The sequence below is a fragment of the Canis lupus genome, chromosome 19, assembly GCF_003254725.2.
Source record: "Canis lupus dingo isolate Sandy chromosome 19, ASM325472v2, whole genome shotgun sequence".
Classification (NCBI taxonomy): domain Eukaryota; kingdom Metazoa; phylum Chordata; class Mammalia; order Carnivora; family Canidae; genus Canis; species Canis lupus.
In genome coordinates this window covers 11311737-11326404 of record NC_064261.1, presented here as the reverse complement: position 1 = coordinate 11326404, position 14668 = coordinate 11311737, and the positions used below count along the sequence as shown (strand labels likewise).

General features: G+C 35.5%; 1 long non-coding RNA gene and 1 other non-coding gene across 5 annotated transcripts in view; both read left to right on the top strand.

Annotated features, from left to right (window-relative positions):
* The first annotated feature begins 1485 nt into the window (after window positions 1-1485).
* LOC112642811 (U6 spliceosomal RNA) lies at window positions 1486-1592 on the top strand. The gene has a single exon (XR_003125469.1). It is a non-coding gene; the product is annotated as a U6 spliceosomal RNA (small nuclear RNA).
* A 1316-nt stretch (window positions 1593-2908) lies between these two features.
* Window positions 2909-14668, top strand: part of LOC112642794 (uncharacterized) — a 148538-nt gene continuing 136778 nt past the window's right edge. For all 4 annotated transcript variants that reach the window (XR_003125459.3, XR_003125458.3, XR_004807116.2 and 1 more), the window contains exons 1-2: window positions 2909-2985; window positions 10098-10165. This is a non-coding gene — a long non-coding RNA (uncharacterized LOC112642794). The remainder of the gene's footprint in view (window positions 2986-10097; window positions 10166-14668) is intronic.

Genomic DNA, 14668 nt, shown 5'->3' with positions numbered 1-14668 from the left:
TTATAAAACTTCTCTTGAAAGGGCAGCACATCAGTTTCTCTCTCTCTCTCTCTCTCTCTCTTTTATTTTTTCTCCTGGGAGATATCCTACCTGAAGGCCTCTAACTTTCTGCTCCAATCTGGACTGGCTGAGCTTTTCTTGTAATACCTTTGTGATTTTATATTTTATCATATAAACTAGGACATACTTGAGAGTGACAATGTTTTATTAAAATTATATCAGAACAAGTGTAAACCCGAACTGCCTGGAACTAGCTAGATTCCCTCTGTGTCTTGCTTTTTTATTCTCCTGTTTCTTGTGTTGTGTCACTTCCTTTTTCTTGGTATTTTCATTTGTTTTTATTTGGTTGTACTCCAGGGTCCTCTGAGAATAGTGCATGGGAAAGTATTTCATACTTCAAATTGTGGTTTGCCTTGGTATGAAATAATTTCTATCAGAATTCTGAAGACATCTTTTCCTACATTTCAGTGTTGATGGGGAGAAGTCTGAGCCATGCGGATACCTTAGTCTTTGTAGTATCTACTTCTCTCTTTCAGGAAGATTTCTGTATCTTTTACCTCTGATATTGTCAAGTATTATTCCTTATAAAATATATATTTTTTTCTCTGAAGGCTTTACGAATTTTTCTACTTATATATGGTATTCATGTAAGTCATTTTGGTAAGGTTTGATGTAAGTTTTTCTTTTTTAAATTAATTATAGAAGGTAGGGTCATACAGTAACAAATACTGTACCATTTATTGCACTCCTCATATAATTCTGTTTCCTCCAGCCACATCAAATTACCTCTTCCTGTTTGTTTTTGACCTACCAATATTTTGATTGGTTGCCATATACCAACATTTTGCTTTCAACTTTTTGCTATTATCATCTCTCCATAGAGGTGGTTATACATTTTTTTAAACTCACTTGACGCCTGTATAGAAGTTTTTTTTTTTTTTGTATAGAAGATTTTGAGTGAAGAATAGAGCTTAACAATTGAGTTCAAGCCACCGTTTTAAGCAAAAGCTATTATTATTATTTTAGAAAATTATCTTTGGGACATCATGAAGACAGATAAATTAGGGAAAGAGTAGAACCAGAAGAATTATTTGACCAGCACAGGAAGAAAGTGATGAGAACCTGTGATGGCAATTGTGATAAAAGATTGATTTAGAAACTGTTCCACTATAGTTGACTGGAGGGAGCTGAAGCTAATCCTAACTCTGCAGTAGAATGAAGGATGTTCGTCCTTGATGAGAAACTGATAATGATTTTTTAAAGTTCCTAATCTCTCTCCCTTCTATGTTTCCTTTCTAATTATGAGGATAATTCTACCGTACCCAATCATAATTGCATTTATATAGTTTGTGAAAATATAGGACAACTGAAATCACTGTCAATTCATTTGCTAATAAGATCCCTATAATATACTATAAGCGACTTTAGAAAAGTTTCTGTATATCTCAGGATCATTTCTTCTCCATTTTCTTAAATTAAAACCTTGTGCTCAATTCAGCAGCATACCTACTAAAATTGGAACTATGCAGAAAAGATTAGCCTGGCCCCTGCGTAAGGATGACATGCAAATTCATGAAGCGTTCTGTATTTTTGATCTAAGACCAAGGAGGCACACAAGCACTGTGAAGAGTAGCTCCAGGCCAAGAAGGAAGAAATCATCAAGACTCTGTCCAAGGAGGAAGAGGCCAAGAAATAAACTCTCTCTCTTTTGTCAGTACATAGTGACCTCAGCAAAAACACAGATCAGTTGTTCCATAAAACAGACTTTTATCTGCCAAAGAATTATTAAGGATTAACTATTGAAGAGTGCAAAAATTGAGAGATGTCCCTTAGGTGATGTCAGTTTGCCTACTTAGAATATTTTGAAGAGATTTTTGAAAAGATGTTAATCTCCCATTAGTGTCCCAGTGGACTTAACTGGAGACCAGAGATCCGTGACCCACACATCCCATAACAATCTCTCTCCCTTCCTCCATGTCACTTCTCTCTCTCCTCTTCATTTGTCTTCTTTGTGGCTTTTCTTTATAAAGCATTATGAACAGATGGAGTCATAAAGAGGTAAAATAGAGATAAAACACGATTTGTTTACATGGGGGAATTTTTGACTTGAATTTATTATGAAAAATGGTATGGTTTTGACAAGTTGGTTACATTCATCAGAACTCACTTTCCTTAAGGTCTTGGGTTAGAAGTTGGCCTACATTTGGAGGCAAAGTGATACAACAGCAGTTAATCTCGAATGATCTTCTAGATAGGTTTATAAAAGATGGGCATGGAAGTGCCCAGCACGGCAAAGCTTGTTTTTGCTTTCTTTTGTTTTGCCTTCTGGTCTTCCTCCTGTCTTCTAGCCTCACTGACCAACAGCCACCTCAGTGACACCATCGCGCTCTTGGCTTGGACCCACAGAGGCAGTAGCCACACAGAAACGACAGTTTTCTATAGACTTTTCTGCCACTCTCCTTAACATGCCTTGTATCCCAGATTTCTCTTCAAGGTCTCACTTAACCACATAGACTTTGAGAGGGCTGGTTTTAACTTTTGTTATCTATCTTCCTTTTGCCACAATGTATAGTGCCTTGTTTCTATTGTAAATTCTTCTTTTATATTAATCAATATACTTTTGCTTCTCTGATTTACACTGAAATAATACCTTCACCCAACTTCATTCTTAAATTCTTTTAAATTATTAAGGTTTTAGCTGGGCATGTAATTGCCTGCTAGAAATTATATTTTTTCATAGCCTCACTTACAACTAGACCCTACAACTAAATTTTGCTATGGCAAAACATGTATAAAATTTCTATTTCATTTACTTAAAAGCAGTTAACTTGGTCTCCACATTCTGGAGATTATGACATTCGGATTATGTCATAAGGTGACATATGGTGTCACAAATCTTACCATGTACATGAGTTCCATTTTTACCCCATGGCAGAGCAACAAGAAAGAATGCACCCAGGTCACTGAATGCTCTCTGGAACCAAGGTATCCTCCCACCAGGTCCCTCACCTCTAGTATGTTATGTGAGCATTAATAAAATTATATCCTACTTAAGTGTATTATGGATTCCCTTAGCGAAAGAAACATAGCCATACACTAAATATTACAGGCAATACCACAAAACTCTAGTGACTTTTATGGCTTTTCTGTGGAGCTGTTCAAACATTCTCACGCTGATACTTTTCTTCCACTAGTCCTTCCTCTGTGAGCACCCAGGCATGCGGCCACACATGAATGGATAAAGACCAACTTACAGATGAACACATATGTCAACTACAGAGAGATAGGCAAAAAGTCAGGGACCAAGGCAGAGGTTATATTAGAACCAGGTAGGCATGGACCAGACATTTAGCCCAACGCTTTGGCTAGTCTTTCCCGATGAAATAAGCTATTTTTTACCAAGGACTGTTAAGTTTCTCCAAGAAAGCTCATTCTGCATAGATTTCCTTGATCACACCGGAGCTAGGCTAGTATCATGATCAAAGTATTTTTTTAAATAGTGTCCTTTCAATAGATATGCATTTATTACTTAGTTTTCATAGCCTTGGTTATACAAATACTCACTGTTCATTTGTATTTGGTTTAAAGTTTAGAAGAGACTTGTTTTCAAGGAAGAAAGAATGTCAATTCGAGTTTGAGTTAAAGCCAAGTTTTCCAAGTGACAAACTTGCTGGCAGCAAATTCAGCAGCAGAAAGTATATCCTAGAGCAGGAGAAAGCCTCCCTCTCTGTCTTTAGGATGAACACCCAGTGCCTGTGCTGTCTATACATAAAGCAGTAAGGAAAACAAAATAGAGGATATGATCTTAAAAATAAAGAGCGAAGTAGTGCAGGAGACCCGGATTTCTATTACACAAATCTTTGACCACACATGAGTTGAAGTCATATGCAAAAAAATCTAGATTATTAGAAATTGTGGCAAGAGCTGCAGAGTCATCAAGCACGCCTGCAGATAGCGGCAAAACCATGGGTAACATAGGATTGACGCTCGTGAAGAGACAAGAAAGATAAGCCATTGAAGCGAGTCCACCAAGCATGAGATGCGTATACTTCACATTAAATAGACTTGAAACACTAGAATGCACCGAGTGGCTAAAATAATTAAAAAGAAGCAATTGAGATGTAAAGACGAAGGTGAATGCTCTCAGTGAAAGCAGTGCAGCATTCATTCTCGCAGCCAAGGATGCACAGAAGGTTCTGTCCTGAGAGAAGGAGCTTTGCGCCAGGCCTTCACTCAGGGCTGCCTAGCAACCAGCTCTTCTAGGAGGGCAGTGCATAAGTTAATCTCTTTGGTAAGCATTTGTAGCTATTAATTTAATTAGCAAAAGCAGCGTAGCATGAATGATCCTGGTGCAATAGCAAAATATTAATGAAGATTTTGAAATTCTAACCTTGAATAGGCACATTGGAGACTGTTCCCTAGTCACACTGGGCCAAGGGAAACTCATTTAAAAATAAAAGTATTGCAGAAAACTTTTTCCTTCCGAGTTAGGTTCTATGGGCTTCCAGAAAGAGACTACAATTTAAATTTTCTTCTCTCTTCTCGTTGCGCAGACACTTACCGTCTGGCTTTGAAAATGAGACTCAACGAGGTTTTTCTAACTCTAAAATTCTTTTTTTTTTAAGTTAGTTTAAAATTTTATTTTTTTTTATTTTTTTAAAAAACTCTAAAATTCTTTGAATCCCAAATGCCTCTCCCACAATATCCTGGTTTTAATTGTACTATTCCTTAGAAGACCCGTGGTTTTACCAACATAACTGTCTTCAAGGCAATCTGTGTTGGGTACCTTTCAAAGGCTATTAATGCTCCTCTTGTTAGCTGGCTAGAAGGGCAACTGTTCAGTGATAACAAGAAATGTTTTAGGGCTTTGACTCTAAGGCTGAGTCTTCTGTCCCCACAAGACTCCTGCCCAGACCTCTTCATTTCAGTTTAATAAAAGACAGTTGTGTTTCAGATGTTTCAGAAAGTCAAGTTCCATTAAAAGCGGATCACCTAGCATTTTATGTACTTTCTAACAACTTTTTCTTCTGGCAAAATGCTTTAATGGGATACTGGATCTTGACCTTGCAAAAAAAAAGAGAGAAAAAAAATGTGTGATAAAGCTTAAATGTTGTCTCAGGCTTTAAGGAAGATACACTGGAAAAAAAAATTAAAACCTTCAAAATCCTTCTTTGGCTCCTCTTTCATCTTTTTCTAATGGAAGAGTGGAATTCAGTAATATTCTAGTTTCTGCAAAGTAAACCAATAATCTGCTTATTTCTTCATTGTCTACTACTACAATAATGAGGCCCATTCCATTTTACAAGATGATCTAAGTTAAAAAATTAGTTGTGTAGGATACTTGTGAACTGCTTATGAACAGGGTCAAGGATGTTAAATGCCTGGAGAAAAATCTAAGTCAAAAAGAAAGGGAAAACAACCATTTCAGTAGCAGAGATGGTTCTTTAAAATCATAAGATCGATGCATTACCTCTGAAAATTTAGCTTTTCCAAAGACAGGAAGGAAATAGGTACATGTGTTTATGTCTTCATGTGTGTATGTGTGCGTCCGAATTCCTAACTCTACGAGTATGTTTAGAATAGTTATTTAATTGGAACTCACCTGGCTTCAATTCTTTACTTACTAACAATATATATGAAAAGAAACAGAGGCATTGAGGCAAATAATTCAGTGTTTTTCAGGCACTCGTTCGGCCAAAAGGAACAATCAAATGAATTGATTTTTTGAAATTGTGAATCCAAAGTAAAATTCTTATCAGGACATGGATCTGACCAGCCACTTAATGTCTTGCTCCTCTAACTGTGATGTTGGGTCAGTAACCTCAGCAACACATGGGAATAGTTGAAATGAAAATCACTGGCCCCTCTTGATATCTAAGGAATCAGAGATTCAAGGGGTAGGGTTTAGTAATCTGTATTCTAAGAAGTTATCCGGGTATTATGCTGAGGTTGAAAGCACTATTTTGATCTGTCATGTGATATATGCCATACATCTTTCCAATAAAAGTTTCTTAATCCCAATAGCCTGGTAACTATTATAATAATCTTGTTACTTCTGGTAGGTTATATTGAAAATATTTTTTAAAATCTTGTTCTTATTTTATTTTTCTATTAGTGAAATTAAAAAAAAACTACAAAATTCCCACATATTCACAAGTTTAGAGAAAAAGAATTTTTTTTAAAGATTTTATTTATTTGAGAGAGAGAGAGACAGAGATAGAGCATGAGTGGTGAAGAGAGGGAGAAGCAAGCTCCCTACGGAGCAGGGAGCCCTACGTGGGGCTCCATCCCAGGACCCTGAGATCATGACCTGAGCCAAAGGCAGACACTTAACTGACTGAGTCACCCAAGCGCCCCAAGAAAACCTATTTTTAAAAATGGCAGAAATACTGACACTCAGATAACCAAAAAACTATATATATATTTTTTAAGAAATGGTCTCGATGCATCTCTATGTGTGAATAAATTTGCACGTATATAATCATGATCCATGGTGTTTGTCGGGGAGAAGTTTTTATTGATTTTTTTGTCAAAGTATGAATTAGAAACTCTTTTAGTGAACTTTTACTAGGCTATGTGTAAGCTAACGAAATCTCAAAATCTCTACAGCACATAATCATGAACATTCATATATTTGTTCCTTGATTTACATGAATGCTACAGGGTCTTTGTGGCTGGCCTGAGCCCCATGAACCTACTTATATTGGGACCCATGTTGAAGCACCAGGCCCTATCCAGAATGTTCTGTTTTTATGGTTAGGAGCAGTGACACAAAGTGAATCCTACAATCTGCAAAAACCTTTTGCTCAGAAGTGGTGGATGTCACATTCAATCCCTTTGCACTGACCAAAACAAGTGACAAGGCCACAGCAGGCAGTGCAGTCGGGAAGGTCTCTGCCCTGTGGAATAGTGCTGAAGTCATAGGGCAAGAGCTGGACTGTGCCACCCCTAGAAGAAGGGGGTGGATGCTTAGGGAAGAGAACACAATCCGCCATAGGCATTTGTCCTTTGTCCGTTCTTCCCCTCAGAGTTAATGTCACCATTGTCTTTGTTCTCTGCATTTCAGCTATTATACAAATATTATTTCACTTTCTTCACAACCCTCTCTTCCCTGATTTGGGACTTTTGCTCAAGCTGGCTCCACTGACCAAATTGCTTTTTCCTTCTCTTCACCATCATATCACTGCGCTTTTCTCAGAGAACTTCCCTATCCCAAAACCATGTCACATGCTCTAGTTACATGCTTTTAGACTTTACTTTCATTATTTAGCTGTTATCGTAGTCAATAGTGATAATAATTCAATAGTAACTATTGACTTAATATTTTACTCCAAAATGATTTCAAGATTCCAGAAAGATGGGGACATGTTGATTTTCCTCTCCATTGTATCTCTAAACAAGGTGTAGAAATAATAGTAACCTCATAAATATTCACTGAAAGGCTGAATAAATATTTTTATTTTTAATCTTTTGCAATATCTCTATTTCTTTTTTGTTATGATAATTTGGAAGATATACAACCTATTTGTTTTATTCTTTGTAACTTTAAATAAAACAATGGGATCAATATGTATTGATTGATTAGTGTCACACTGAAGCAAAATTGTTATTCCTTATTTGAAGGATAAAAGAAGTAGTATCTTCTACTTCCTCTTCCAATTATCTTTCCAGTTTTTTGTTAGTGTATTTTGTGATGTCTGTCTCAGTCCAGTTTATTTTTATCCCATAATATTTTATTTACAAACTTTGAAATCTGCATTCTGTATTATATATGTAATTTCTAAAGAGTTTTAGATTTAGAGAAAATTAAAACTTGTTCTTTATCCTTTATCATCCATGTCCCCATTTGTGTATTCTTTATGTTGGGATATCTCTGGGTTAGTGCTGGGTTTCACTAAGAAATAGGGCTTTGTGAAAAGGGTATATATAGGGTTGGACTCCTGAGTCCTCACATTTATGAGAATGCCTTTATGTTGATATTGCAACTAAGCTCTAACATCATTGGTATGGAATAGAATTGAAGCATACTCCTTTTAACTCAAATTCTCTACACATTTATTGTTTATTTTTTATTTTAAAAAATCTGTCATTATTAAAATGCTTTGTATCTTTAGGACTAATACACAGGTCTTTATTTAAAATCCTAGGCATCTATTTCTAATGCATGACTGATTGCTATAGGATGAATTCCCATTGATTCATATTTGACCCAAAGCTTCCTTTCCATGTAATATGAGTTATAAATCATTTATAATTCCTCTTAGAATAAAGACAAAAACCTTTAAGATGGCCTACACATCATCTCATCCCAAACTGCCTCTTCTGCTCAAATTTGCCAAGAGCAAACATAAACATTTCAGTCCCCAGTTACTTAAACAAGAGGAGATATATTACTTTTAGCCAAAAGATTTCTCTAATAGAGATACTATTTTCATCAGACCAAATCTATGGCCTTAGACATTCAATAAGGTTGAAATTCCCTGAACTAATAATGCCTCATCTCTCATCTCCACTCTCTCAACATTTGTCTGGGTATGACCATCAGTATTCACGAGAGAAAGGGAATCAAAGGTTGTTGTTCTTGTTTTTGAGATGACATGTGAATGAAACCTTAACCTCAGTAGCTCCAACCAATCTCTTTCATGCATTCCTTTTATACTTTCTGTAAAACTAGAGATCAACACTCAAAATGGTTCTTCTGTCTTCTTACCTGTTGTACATTCTGGGGTCCTGTTGAATTACTTCACTAACTGGCAAGCAAGCAAAAAGCAGTGAAGTCACCTAGAGATGGGGCTTCAGACAACTTCAGAAAGCCTTGGGTTGGCTGCTAATGTTTCAGGATTAGTTAATGTTGCCCTGGTATTGGGAACTAGCAGAAGAACAGGAATTTGGGATGGCATGTATCCTCCAAGTATAGAGAGGCTAGAGAAATGGAAATATAGTCTTTCCTCTTAACTACTCCTAAAATAAATTCACGTCTTTCTATTTTAAAGCATATTTCTTTATTTATTAATATTCCTTCACTTATTTTTCTATAGGAATTGACAAAAAACTAGTTTTTTGTTTGCCATAGACCAGGAAAGAAGTTGATTTTTTTCTATTTTCTTTAATCAATATATATAGACTACTTTAAGCATCCCATTATAACTTGAGATGTGGACATAAGCACTTTTTTTCTGAATACAAAGGCACATTACTAAGGCCAAGGCCCGAGTAGATATGATGCCTTTGATATTCAATAACGTGAACATCATGTGGTGTACATGTGTTTGTGTGTATGAATGCACATGTGTGTCATCAAGGAAAATAGTTGTGCCAGTTAAGTATCAAAAAACTTGAATCAAATGGCTAAAACAAGGACACTTTTACCTCAACCTAAAGTCTGAAAGTAGGATAGTTCCAGCCTCTAGCTCCATTTGTTTGCTCTTCCCTCAACTCAACTCTTCCCTCACTGGTATGCAGGGTTTCTTGATTTCTTCAGACAGCCTATTCTCATCATCATAAGATGGCTATTAGCAGAAAACAAGGCAAGGCACTTCCTTGTTCACTTCTAGGACAAGAAAGAGAAGAGTCTGTCCCAGAGCCATAGAATATGAAATTTTTCTGTTCAGTCTGACTGGTCCAACTTAGATAAAGTGCTCATTCAACAACTGTCATCAAAAAATAATATTCACTGATTAGTATAAGCCAAGATTCTTTAACCAGTCCCTGGCAAAATAGCTGAGATGCCCATGATCAGCTTAAGCTAATATACACCCACCCGCACTCAGAGTTGGATATGGGATTAGCATCTTCTGAGTCATGTGAACTGCTTGGGAGTAGGTGGCTCCTGAAGAAAATTGGGGCTTTAGGGGAAATGGTCACTGTGAAGGCAATAGACTATGTCTCCTCAAAGGAAAGTGTATGTCTTATTTGGAGAGATTTATGAGACCAAACAGATGAGAAGTAAATGAATTTATTTCCTAATATCTTATAGAATACAGACGATTGCCAACTTAACAATGGTTGGATATATGATTTTTTCGACTTGCCATTTTCGAATCAATACATATTCTATAGAAACTGTGCTTCAAATTTGAATTTTGTTCTTTTCCCAGGCTATCAATATACAGAATGGGGCAGAAGCAGTGAGCCACAAAACCCAGATGGCCAAGGAACCATAAGGGTAATACACTGGCAATCATCCTATACCCATATAATCATTCTGTTTCTCACTTTTAGTACAATATTTGATAAATTCTATGATAAATTCTAGTATTTAACATTTTACTAACAAACAGGCTTTGTATTAGATGATCTTGTCCAACTGTAGACTAATGTTAAGTGTTCTGAGCATGCTTAAGGTAGGCTAAGGTAAGGATGATGTTTGTCAGGTTAGGGCTTTAGATGCATTTTTGACTCCTGGTATTTTCGAGTTATGATGGGTTTATCGAGATGTGGCTTATCCTAAATCCAGGGAGATCTGTGTAGAATGGTGATTCCGAACTCAGCCTTTGTAGTGGCATGGTCCTGGATTCTAAATTTAAATCCATTGTTCAATTACTGAATGAGTTTGGTTAGGATATTCTTTTATAAAATAAGGAAACATTATCATATAGAATTTTTTGTTATTATCTAAGTGAGATAATTCATGGGTTTGGAAATAAATGCTGACTTTATTTTTACAATCAATTTTCCTTAAATTTCGGAATATCATTTGAATAAATTGTTTCTTTATCATTTTCTATTAAATTTCCTAGAAGACTCTTCTCTCATTTTAAGAAATACTTTTTTTAATCTTCTATTTTCTATTTGATTTTTAAAATTTCCTTAGTTTCTAATCATCTTTATGTTGTATTCATTCATATCTGCCATTTTGGTTCTAATAATCATTTTTATTTGCTTTCACCGTGGTTTTTTCAACCTTATTCTATACATAACTGATTAGGTTTTGTGTATTACCTACCAGTGTTTCATTCCTCATTGTTTCGAATGTGTCTCTTGGTTGATAAAAGGTATTGTTTCTCTATTTCTTTCCTCATAGCTTCTTTTAAATTTTCTTCCGTTGTCTTAGCATGTAATCTTTGAAACTTCAGTTCATTAAATCCATGTTATTCATTACTTCTTGATGTTGCTAAGTAGTAACTACATTTGTTTTTTTTTTATTTTGGGAGCAAATCAATTCCCAAAATCGGTGCTTCATTGGCATTCTGCATAATAAGCCCTTATCCTTATTTATTTGTTATTTACTTACTGTTCTATATTCTTGAATTAAATAGGTTTCATTTCTTCCTCATTACATATTTATCTTTGACTGGGTGGGGGTAACCTAGGTCTGCTGTGGCTCCATAAATAACAGAAATTAATTATCTTTGCTGTCTGATTTTTAAACCCTGCTCTTGAGTTGAGGGATTAGGAGCTGGATGTGTGTAGTTGTCACTCTTGTCTTCATTCTGCACTGGGCACTGCCCTACCTACTTTAATGAATATCTAACCTTGCTCAGCTTTCCCTATAATGCACATTCAGGATGTACTAGTGGAAATTATAGTGGGAATTCCTCACGGAGAGATTTGTATTTCAAGTGGTTATCTTTTTAACTATTTACTAATTTTTATTTTGTATTTGTTTGCTGCTGCCATGTCACTGGATGCCATTACACTTTGGAAATTATTCCCTCTTCTAATCTCATCTTCTGCTGAGACAAAGTGGACAAGTGTCGTCTTTTAGTATTTCTTCTCATATGAGCATTAGGAGGTTATTCATTGGCAATAAAAACAAAGGATGATTTGGGAACATTTAGAGTTTCTCTCTGGAGTGCATTTATTTCATTTATTCCAAATTTATTTAAGGTGTGATATAGCAGTTAGGAATGTTTGGCAGGAAATAATAGTAACAACAGCACTAGAACACTTTCTTTCCCAAATTAGTAGAATAGTGTTTCATGGCCAAGCTTAAGAGGCATTGGGACAATAAGAGAATTAGCTTTTTCATCTTCTGTGCTGGAGCCCAGTGACAGAGAAAAAGGTTGGGTTGGCCTGAACTGAAGTACAGTGTCTAATACAGGGACCCATCTGATTTGCAAGTTACTTGCACTCCAAGTTATGAAGTCCGTGACCAAGCAAAAACAGATTTCTTAACATCTCCTGAATCTCTGTAAATTTTATTCCAGACCATGTCCTCACTAATTCTGTCTCTTTGCCTTGAATATCCTTCACAGCTATTTCTACTTAAGGAAATTGTACTCAACCTTGAAGGTCATGCTGACATGTCAGACCCTCCATGAACACTTCCTGATTTTACTCATTACTCTTGGTCAGTTTCTCTCTTTCTACGTTGAGCTATTATTGCATTTTAAAAACTGTCTTTCAAAATGTTGTATTATCTGGTATGTATTAAATGATTTCTCTATGCTTATTATTATTCCCCTGAGATTGTGAAATATGCAAAGTTCATATTTTCTTTCTGTTTATCTTCCTTAAAACACATTGCAAAGTGCTTGGCACATAGTAAATGCTCATTTTTTTGTTTGCTCATTACAAAAAAAAAAAGCTTTCAATTGGATGCATCTTACTCAACCAGAAATTTCATTTATATTTAAAACCACTTCTTTGGGGGAAGAAATAAGGAATATTGTATATATTATAGTTTGTAATGCCTCTCTGAACACTTAGGCTAAATTTATTAATTTAGATACTTTTACTTATTTATTTTCTTTAAAAATATGAGTAAATGTCAATCCTTGCATAATTCTAAGCACTTCAGTTACTGAAGAGACTCTTTAGGAGAGTGGATGCTTTACAAGAGGAGACGTAAATTTGATTCATCTTTTTTTGTTCAGTCTCAGGGTAGCTGTGCTTTATCAGGTGGACGGCCTATTGAACAAGGTTTCAGAGTTCTCCACTGACACAGAAGTCAGTGATATTGTGTGGGGACTGTGTCTACCGATGATAAACAATGCCAGGCTCTGTGTTGCCTTTATACGTCTTTTTGGAGCATGGACTAACCTTTAAAGCTCTAAGTTACAATTTCCCACTCTCCGCTGTACTGCTAACAATGGGATGGGTCCCCTGTGTTCAGCTGAGCTAACCACATTCTAAAGTTCAGAGAGGAGAGAAATTGAGATTCCTGCTTTATTGCGGCATTCTACTTTCCCTCTGAAAATCTTATATGTAGTTACATCTTGGAGTTTACATATTGCTGAGCATTCAATGCCCTGGTTAAGGTAAGCAAAATCTATTATAATCCTTTCCCAATCCCTTCTGATTAAATACTGTTCCACGACTCTGTCTAAGTGAGAGCAGTGGGGCCAGTAAAGCTGCTTCAGCTTAATTGTTGTTGGCATTCTTTTTCACTTGGGGCTTAATGGGATGTTTCTCTTTGACGTTTTTTAGCAGTGAAACTGCCTGGAATTCCCATACACTTTGTAGGAATGCTTGCATTAGTGAGAGACAGGATTTCCTCCTAAATTAATTCCTAAAACGGAGATAAGAATCAGTCATGGGAATACGGGGTGAGGATCACAGAGCACTTGATGCTATTTTATATGTTTTAATTTTTAAATGTTACTTCTGAGAATACATATACATTTCATATATATAAATTTATATATCCATATGAATTTATATATTATAAGGCAATATACAAATATAATAAATTATAATATACTTATATTTGCATAAGTAGTTTAAGTAGTTTGCATAAACTACTTTAAGTAGTTTAAAGATGTATATATAATACATTTATATGTGTATACTGGATAAGATAATATTTCAATATTTGTATTGAATTTAGATCTATAGTATCAAATATATAAGACCCAAGGTTTTCATTTTGTTTTGCTTTGTTTGAATCATTTTTTAAATTATTTTTTAAATATTTTATTTATTTATTCATGAGAAACACACAGAGAGACTGAGAGAGAGGCAGAGACACAGGCAGAGGGAGAAGCAGGCTCCATTCAGGGAGCCCGATGTGGGACTCAATCCCAGGTCTCCAGGACCAGGCCCTGGACTGAAGGTGGCACTAAACCGGGGAGCCACCTGGGGCTGCCCGTTTTGTTGGTTTGTATTCAGTAAGATAAATAATTTATTCGACAGTTAAAAAAATTTTTTTTCAACAAAATGGCTAAAAGACTTCATCTCAAATGTATGCACCTCACAAAAATAAGAAAATATTCCAGTAGCATGACTCAAAATTAAAGAACATGTCTTTCTACCAACTCAAGTTTCTGTTCAGTTCAGCCAGAAAATGCCACTGGACCAGCGCTTTCTAGATAATAGAGAATGCATTAAGGACGGGGTCTTTAGTCTACTTGACTATAAATTGTACTCACGATGGAAAAATGTTAGAAAATGTAGCTCTATTTTTTTTTAACATTTTGCTGGCAATTCTCATGCACTATACATATGAATGTTTTTGAAAATTTTTGCACCTGTTCTATTTAAAGGTGTAGTTTAGCTCCTAAAATATCCTATTATCCATTAACAGCATCAAATCAGTAGCTGTATAAAATTTTACTTACAAAAGTGATTCAAAATGCCTCCTGAATTAAGAAGCAACTTACATTGACAACTTCTAAGTAGGAGCTTCATTTATTTATTTATTTATTTATTTATTTATTTATTTATTTATTATTTATTTTTAGGAGCTTCTTTTATTCAGAATACTATACAAACTTGATATTCTCTA